Source organism: Pteropus vampyrus, unplaced genomic scaffold (assembly GCF_000151845.1).
Source record: "Pteropus vampyrus isolate Shadow unplaced genomic scaffold, Pvam_2.0 Scaffold256, whole genome shotgun sequence".
NCBI classification, from domain to species: domain Eukaryota; kingdom Metazoa; phylum Chordata; class Mammalia; order Chiroptera; family Pteropodidae; genus Pteropus; species Pteropus vampyrus.
This window is the reverse complement of record NW_011889037.1, coordinates 1,290,194-1,299,635: the sequence shown is the minus strand read 5'-3', so window position 1 is coordinate 1,299,635 and position 9,442 is coordinate 1,290,194.

Below are 9,442 nucleotides of genomic sequence, written 5' to 3'. Positions count from 1 at the left end.
AGCCCCCTGCCCAATGTAGGGGTCTTCCCCACCTTGACCTGCCCTGCCTCCTCCCCGCCCAGAGCTTGTAAAGGGGTCAGTCAGTTCCTCAGCATCTGTCTGACCATCTCTGTGTCCCTCACCACCCCTGCCCTGGGTCCAAGGCTTTTCTCCCTACCAGTTTGTAAGTGACCAAGGGTAGCACAGTGCCTGAGTCATCCCCAGCCAAGACTCCCGGAGCAAGGTGGCCTGGTTGCCAACGGGCCTTGAGGGCAGGCGCTGTGCTGGGACCCTACAGACACTTCCAGGGAGTGGGGCTAGAGCCACCTGCTGAGCTGCCATCGTGCAGTGCCCCTTGTCTCTTCGGACTAGAAACCTCTAGAAACCTTGGTCTTTAGCTGAGGGAGTAGCTGCCAGGATCAAGACCCTGCCGCCCAGCCTGCCTCCAGCTGCGCCCGAGTTCTGACCAACGGAATTCGTGGCACGTGACGTGTGCAACTTTGGGGGGTGCTTGTGAAGAGCGGGCGGATCTCCTTCTCTCCCCCGCGCTGGGCACAAGGCAGCTGTGACCGCCCGAGCTCAAGGAGTCACCTGGGCCTGTGAGGCACCAGAGAGAGGATGAGGGAGGTCCGTGCAGGGTGCGGGTGAGGCCGGGGGTGCGGGATCGCCCTGCTCTGGGGAGGGGGTCATCATGACGACAAGACGAGAATTTCGGAGGACAGCTGGCGCCGTGGTCGCAGTCTGCCTGGAGCCCACGCAGCCCAGACCTCCCGTGGGCATGGGTCCATCCGTTCCTTCCTGTGACAGGCCCCCGAGACTGTCCTCGAAGACGCCGCAGGGGACACGGTGCTATGGGAGACGGCACGCTCAGCCGTGCTGTGTGGGCAGGGGCCTGGGACACATGGGGCGGGTAGGGACACTCCAAGAGGCGGGGTGAGGGCATGGGGGTCTGGTGTCCCCTGGACACGGTGGGCGTGTGACGGACAACCTGGCAGCCCTTGGTTGCCAAGCCCAGGACACCTCACCAGTCTCCATTTGGCCCAATTTAAAATTCACAGGTAGCACCTCACACCTTCCCTGACTGTGAAAAGCACAGTGTGACCTTTACACAACCTGCGAGGTTTATTCACAGCACCACCAGGGGGACCGGCCACTCCTCCCTCCTCCAGCCACACACGATGACAGACACACAGACGCACATGTGACGAGCACATGGGCACGTGCACTTGCACCCGTGAGGTCTGCACGCAGCTCGTGCGTTCATATTCACATGCACGTGTGCACCCCGTGCATGCACGTGTGTGAGCATGGCAGCTGTACTTGTGCAATGCACTTGTACACAGGTCTGTGTCCGTGTGTGGGTGCACACGCATGCACGCGTGGTGAGCACGGGCGTGTACGTCTGTGTGTGCACACACACAGGAAGCACTGTGCTTGGTGTATGCACGCAAGATGCACATCATGTGAGCACATGCATGTGTACACACGCACACACCAGCTCACACACGCACACATGGTGGCACACACAGGCACGTGTCAATACACCTACCCCCCTTCTGAGACTAGCAGTGCCTAAAGCACGCTGAGGGCGCGGGGCAGCGAGGGCCCTGCCCGCCCCCGTGGGCCCCACTGTGGCAGAGCCAGAGGGTCTCTGTCCAGGCTCCGTGCAGCTGCGGGCAGGACAGAGGTCAGGGCCTCCTGCCCCTCTATGCCCAGGCGGCACCAAAGCTCAGGCCCACCCCTCAGATCAGGCCCTGTTCCTGGTCTGAAAAGCGGGCCTCCCACCTGCGGGAGGGGTGTGGGCGGTGGGCACACAGACGCCCGCCCTGCTCCGCCCCCCAGAGCTGGGAAGCGGCCTCCTCTCCTCATTTGCTGAGATGAGGCTTCCAGAGGCGAGAGGTGGGTGTGTGGACGTCCCAGGAGCTGGTGGCACTGAAGCCCTAGGGCATCCTGGCCCCAGCCCCAGCTCTGGGGGAGACCAGGAGGCCCCTCCCCAGTACCCCGAGGACCTCAGCACCACTGGGGGTCGCAGTGAGCAGAATCTCCCAGATGCGGCCTGTGGCCAGGCTGAGTCCACATCTCGCTGGCTGCGCTGGGAGGTGGGGATGGCCAGCTGCAGGGGCCACCCGTGGCTGAGTGTGGGGAAGCATCCGGCACCTTCAGATCAGCTCTGGGCCCCAAGGGCCTCATCTGGCCTGTGACCCCCACCCCAATCCCAGGAGGGGGACCAGCAGGAGAGAAGTACTACCTTCTCCTTTGACTCCCCCACCTTCTCAGGATTTGGGGAGCTGCTGTTCTTCACGCCATCTAAATCTGGGGCCGCGGGAGCTGGTGGCCATGGGCAGTAAGGAGGTCAGCCCAGGGGAGTGAGCGCCACAGCAGTGGCCCTGTTTGTGACCCACATCGCCTGCCCTTCCCACCCTGGGCACCGCGGGAGGGCACGCCAGGGTGTGATGCTGGGGTGTGGGTGGGCGTGGGTGTGTGCTAAGCCTGTCACTTCTTTACGCACACATTCTTACAGCCGCCCTTGGGAGTGTGCCCGGTCCCCTCCCTTACGCCCGGCCCAGGAAGCCGGGCTCTGGGCCGACCGTGCAGCCCCCTCCCACGAGGCCTGGCGGTGCCCGGCCCAGGAAAGGGTCTTTTCCACGCGGGTACCTCTGCTGCCCTCTGTCTGGCAACTCTGCCAGCTACACGGCCCCACCTGCCAAGTCCGCTCCCTCCCTCCCCCGCAGCAGGCCCGGGGGAGGATTCCAACTGCATAAAGGTGACTTTGAGGAGCAGGAGCACAGAAGTAAAGGGCTTGGCCCCAGGCCGGCGACCTTCAGGGATCGGAGCTGGGGTCCGAGCCTGCTTGGCCTAGCAGAAGGGGGGTCTCCCATCACCTGCCCGACACAAGCATCACCCCAACCCGTAATGCCACCCCTTCCTCACAACCAGCCACCAGCAGCAGCACCTCAGTCACCACCTCCTTAACGTCATGTCACGTCGTCATCCTCCTCCGACCCAGATGACGACCCCCCCTCCCCAGCAGCCCCACCCACGTCTTTATTTCTGTCAGGTCACACATCGCAGCACCGGAGAAGGTCACCGGGCAGCAGCGGCTCTCTCCGGCCAGCTCGCCCTCCCTGGCTGCCACCAGCAGCAGCCCGGGTGCCAGGCCCCGAAGCGCGGGTCTCTGCTGCGCGCTCACACCCTCGGGGCCTGCGCAGGCTCCGCTGGCCCAGGCCCCAGGCCCCAGGCTGCGTCCTCCACCCTCTCCACGGGGAAATGCTGCTGCTGGGCCCTTCGAGGCTGGCTGGGTGGTTTTTGTTGCCTGTTTATTTTTTCCCTCTCTGCGTCTAACTCCTTTTTTTCCCTCGAAATTGGCACGGTGCAGGAATTCAGAATGCGCCCCCAGCCCGCCCCCGCCCGGCCCGCATGCTCGCCTCTCCGCTGCCTTAATTATCTAATTTGTAATATTTTATCTCCCTCCCTTTCATCTCCCTCCAAACACCCCGACCGGTTAAAATAAATATGTATTTTTAATTTCGAGGCGCCTAATTTAATCCGGCAGGCAGCGCTCCGCCATCCCCGGCACACGTCTCCATCTGAGTCACATTCTGGGCCACCAGGCGCATGGGCCTCCTGCCCACCCTGCAGCGGGCGCGTGGGGAGAGGCTCAGGGGCCATGCACCCCAGGGGGCAGGCCCAGGACAGTGGGCAGGACCCTGACCCCAAGAAGGGCACTTTCCCAGAAAGGCCACAGGACGCTGCCGTGGAATCCCACGGGAAACTCCATGGCCACGGGGACAGAGATGGTCAGCCGCAGCCTCCGGCCTCACCCACCCGCTTCTCTGCAGGCTCAGGTGAGACAGAGGGCCTGTCACAGGCAGGGAGACGGGGCCCCCAGGCAAGCAGGTCACACCCGGACCGGAGCCTCACTGCCACTGCCCGTCCTTCCTGCCATTCCAGGGCCTCTGGCCGCGGGTCTGCAGGCTTCTGCAGGCCCTGTCCGCTGACCCGCCCCAGCTTCTCTGTCTCTCGTCCCTTTCTTTCTTGGCCTCCAAGGCCAGCAGGAATATCTGAGGAACAGGGAAAGGCCAGTGGAAACCGAAATGAGGTGTCCATCAATGCCCCTGGCTGGACCGGCTACGGCGACAAGGGTAACGATGGCTGGCATCGGGCGTGTGCGCCACCGAGGAGCAGCCACGTCCGACAGCAAGCTCAAGCCACACGTGCCCGGAGACCCAGCGCCTCCGCTCCCAGATGCGCGCCCAAGAGCAACTCCACCCAGGGGGCGTCTGTGCGGCTGTCATGGAGCCAGTGAGTCCACCACCGTGGCTGCACAGCGAGACGCTGCTCTCAGCATTGTCTACGTGACGACTCACGTAATGCAGACGACACCTGGGGAGTGGAAGCTCGGGGCGTGGGGCCACGCACGGAAGACGGCATAAAGGACTGGCCCAGTCCACGATGGAGCGTCTCCGTGTCTAAGCCCCTCTTACGGGTCTAGAGAACCCGTCCCCAAGCTGCCCATGAAGCATGGGCTCTGCCTTCCCACGCCCTATGGCACTGGCCACCGCCAGCTCCTAGAGAAGACTCTAGTTGGTTGATTCTCAGACAGGTCCTTGTGCAGCCACAGCTCCCTCCCAGGGAATGGTCAGACTTGGGCCGGGGGACACCCATCAGGGGTCCCTGCGGAGGCTCGGGGGTGGCATTCAAGGCCACATGACGCACCGCAGGATGAACAGGATCCTGGGTTCAGGAGAACAGCCCCCTAGGCTGGCCCCGCTCTGCCTGGTTGTGTGACCTGGGCCCGGCGTGCCAGGCCGTGTGATAAGTGAGGGTATGTGCTTGTGTTTATGTGGTGGGTGTGGTGTCCACATGTTTGCAGGATTTACAGAGGGACAGGTGGAGCCCAAGGCCCTGCAGAGCCAGGTTCTAGAGTGAGGGCAGGGGAGGCAGAGCAGATGCCTGCTTGGCCTGGGACGAGGTGGGGACGAGGGCTGCAGCGTGATGGAGGTTGTTGGGGTCTAAGGAGCTGCTCCCCGAATCTTACAGTATCTCCGTATCTGGACCCATTTGGGCTTCTGCTCATCAGACAGTGCGGAGTAAGGCAGCAGTAGCTGGCCACAGTAGCTGCAGAAATTCGGATGCCCCAGGCCACACCCTGAGAGCTGAGAGACAGACAGCACAGCCAGACCAGGGCTGCCTGGAGAACAAGACGTGGGAACACGCTGACGGGAGCATCTCTCCCCCAGAGACAGAGCTCCAGGCTGGAGGAGGGGATGGCAGACTGACCACTCTAGAAGGACATTACATTAAGTCAGGCAGCCACTGGCTCTAGAAGCATCAGGAAAAAGCCACACAGATTCTTGTTTTTAGATCCCGCAGTCATAGGCAGACCCATTCTCTTTAACACCATCAACATCAGCATTGTTATCGCCCTCACCACCATCACCATAAACATCACCATCACCACCACCACCATCATTACCACCATCACCACCATTGTCACCACCATCACCACCGTCACCATCACCACCACCATCACCATCATCACCACCATCGTCACCACCATCACCACCACCATCACCACCATCATCACCACCATCATCGCCATCATCACCATCACCACCATCATCACCATCACCATCACCATCACCATCACCATCACCACCATCACCATCACCACCATCACTGTCACCACCATCACCATCATCACCATCATCACCATCATCACCACCATCACCACCATCATCGCCATCACCATCACCATCACCATCACCACCATCACCACCATCATCACCATCACCATCACCACCATCACCATCATCACTATCACCACCATCACCATCACCATCACCATCACCACCACCACTATCTCCTCCCCTTAGGTTCTGGGCAGAGGACAGCCTAAGCCAAGTTGGAGCAGGCAGCTGAAGAAACAAGCTTACTGAGAAGCACAGGAGAGGATTTGCAGGACCAAGAACCTTGCCAGGCTACTCGTTTGTCATCTCGCCTTGCGATTGACTTGCCATCTCTGAGCCTCAGTTTCTCTACCTTTAAGAGGGAAATTATGCTCCCTGACCTCCCTGCTTTTCAATGTTGTCGTGAGTGAAATAATTTGAAATATTCGGTGGAGTCATGTGAACGCTGAAGTGCTGAGCGGATGTTGTACGGTATCATCGCCATGTAAAGTCCATGCCCAGTCGGAGCCCCCTCTCAGCCCCAGTCCCAGCCACCACATATTTGCCAGTTCTTGGGGGGCTGCAGTTCCAGGGAGCAACCCTAGGAGCTGGAAGGTCGATTTCACCTTTGACTGGAATGCAAACAATATGCAAATGACATGCAAATTTCCTCTGTTCTTTTGGGAGACCCTGGCCTGGCCTGGCGCTGGGGTGGGCTGCCCTGCCTCTGGTTCAGAATGGGCAGTGGAGGGACAGGGCTGTGGGGGTCAGGGGAGGAAGGAAAAGGCGTGGACACATCAGCCCTTGGCTGAGAACTCAACGGCTCAACGTTCTCACCGCGTTTCTTGCACAGAACGTCGACGCGTCTTTCCGAAGGCGCAAGCTCCCCGTCGCTGTCTCAGACGTCGGCATCTGTCCGCGGCTCCCATCACCCCTCCCTCTCTTTTCTCCTCCCTTCCTCCGTCCCCCCAGCTCTCCCTGAGCCCCTCGCAGGCCCTGGGTCCAGTCTCCGCCAATGGCCCTAGGGCTTCGGAGAGAGACAAACCGGAAGTGATGTCCCCTCATGATCCTCACCTCTCCCACCCCTCAGCTCCACCCCCCCCCAAGGACAGTGATTTAATACGTGGAGACACCGAGGTAGGGGGTCCTCCTCATGCTGGGGAAAGACAGGTGACAGGGAGCCAGAGGTCAGCTCGCCCCAGAGGACACGGCAGACGGGGCTTCCCAGAACGAGGGGGAACCTGGCTCGGGCGGGATGGCAGGAGTGGGTGGGGAGGGGAGGAAGGACAGGAAGGGAAGGACAGGGCTGTGCTGCAGATGAGGCAGGTGCCACTCAAGCAGACCAGAACAGATGGCCCCGGTCACACCTGCGCTTCGGGAGGACCTCAGCTGTGGGAGGAGGGCAGCTGGAGGAGGGCCAGAGTTCATCTTAACAGCCCCCGAAATTCGACCCAACTGTCACTGAACATACGGGGAAACTGAAGCCCAGGGGACTTGGGGGGCTGACTCACACCTGGGCTTCAGGAGTCCCGGATCCTGAGGCGGAGAGCACGTCTGGCCAGCGGGCAGGCGGGCCGCGCCGTGGGGACTCATCCCCCGCGGGCCCACACCGCATCTGCTGGACCGGTCGCATACGTGCCACGGCTGGTGCAGGGGCGCGGGGAGACGGGGGTACCCCGTGAGTGCTGCCGTGGGGGCGAGTCGGCGTTGGCAGCATCGGTGCGCTGAGGGATCGCGTCGAGCGCACGGGACTGCCTCGGCTGGGCCCTGCTGGCACAGGCCGGTGGGAAGAGGTGGCCACGAGGATGGCAGGGATGGCTCGGGGCGTGGCGTGGGGGCCACTCTTCCGGCCCAGGCTCTGTTCTCCCCCAGCTGCATCTCAGACCTCAGGGCTGTGGGGACCCCTGGGGCCCACCCCTAGAATGTCCCCCCTGTAGACATCCGGGGACCCAATACCGCTCTTTGAGAAACCCTGGTGTGGAGGTGATGTGTCTAGTGATGTGTCTGCTGCCCTCAGCGTGTGTCTGTCCACCTGCCACCCAGGCTGGGCTGATGTGTCTAGTGATGTGTCTGCTGCGTGTGTCTGTCCACCCGCCACCCAGGCTGGGCTGCGTCCTGGGGTTCCCAGACCAGGCCCCCGCCCAGTGATAGCTGGAGATAGTGAGGCCACCTGGTGAGGTGTGGGGATGGGAGTCAGGGCCTGGGGTGTGGGGGAGGCTCGCTGGAGACCGGGGCAGTAGCTAAGGTCCCTGTGACCCCCGGGGCCTCTTTGAGGCCAGCGTGCTGAGTGCACAGAGGCAGTGACTGTGTGGGAACACGTCTGTCTTAGTGGGGGACCCGGGCAGGGCACTGGTGGGTGGGGAGAGCCCGGCCTGTGCCTGGGAGGGCAAAGGGGCCCACTAAGCGTCTATGCCACTTGGAGCCACTTTGTGGAGTGTGGCAGGGCCACGAGGCCACCTTGAACCTCCACTCCTGGTAGCTCCCAGATCGCTCTGATTGTCTATATTGATTTTCACTGTGCTGTTTATTAAATGCTTAATCTCCCTCCACTGAAAGCTCCCAGAGCTCGCTTGGCATCCTGCTAAGCCCAGAGGGAGGGCCTTGCGGGGACACTGGGCAGCTGTTTGCACGGCCCCTGATGTCCACACAGCCTCTGCTTTAGAAACCAGGGCAGTGGGGGTGGGGGTCGTGGCCTAGCGTGGGCGGGGGACCAGGCCCATAAAAAGGGCTTAATGGAAACTGGTCAAATGAGTGCAGTTGATGCCCGGGTGTGTGACGAGGGTCAGGACTCAGTCCGAGATCAGGGATCTAGGCCAGTGTGCGGCCAGGACCAGGGCCCAGTCAGGATGCTGTGAGGACTGGAAATAGTGCTTTGGAAGTGTTCAGTGCAGCTCCTGGCCCGAGGCCGAAACCCTACACATAACAGTCCCCTCTCCACTCCCGCGCTGTCAATCTTGAAGACCCCTTTGAAGAGCAAGTCTGTGACTCTGGGTCCATCCCTGGTCGGAGTGAAGACTTGGGTGTCGATCCTCGCCTTTGGCTATGTGACCTTGGGCAAGTCCCATCGCCTCTCTGAGCCCGTTTGTCCAGCTTTGGAATGACCGTGCCTTGCAGCCTGTGGCCGCTGCCACGAGGGCAGATGGAGACAGGGAACAAAGTCAGCTTGGCCGGCACGGCTGCCGTGGCGGCATCAGGTGACTGCACGTCAGGCTTCGCCAGCAGTGGGGCCCTCGGAGGCCCCAGGGGTTCCCCAGCCCGTCCCCAGCCCTGGAACCCCACGGCAGCACCGGCTGGCGCCCCCTCACCTCTCCCTGACCTGCGTTTCCTCTGCCAGAGGGGGTGTGGGGAACACCCGCCAGTGCCACCTGGTTCTCGCAGAGGAGCTGTGAGGACGCGCTGCTCGCGGCCCGCCTCGGGCTCCGGCCAGCACCGCCAGCACCGTGGGCGCCCGAGGGCGGGACCGGGCAAGCTCTTCAAAGCACTGCGTCCCGAGTCCCCTCTTCCTCCCACGGCCTGCCCAGGGGCCCACCTGATGGGGACCTGCGCCTTCACGTCTCTGAGCCTTTCCTACCATAGGGCACAGAGAAATAATGCAGTCCAGCCCCCACGGGGCGGACGCCGCCACAGTTACGGACTCGCAGAGTCCAAGATAGGACTGGCCGTGTCCCCACCCCGCCACCGGCTACGCCCAAGCTCTCCCTGCTCACCTCTACCTCTGCGGCCCCTCCCAACCTCCCAGTGACGGGACTAACTCTCAAGAAGCGTGTCTGCTCCTGGGCGCCCCCCACAGGCTG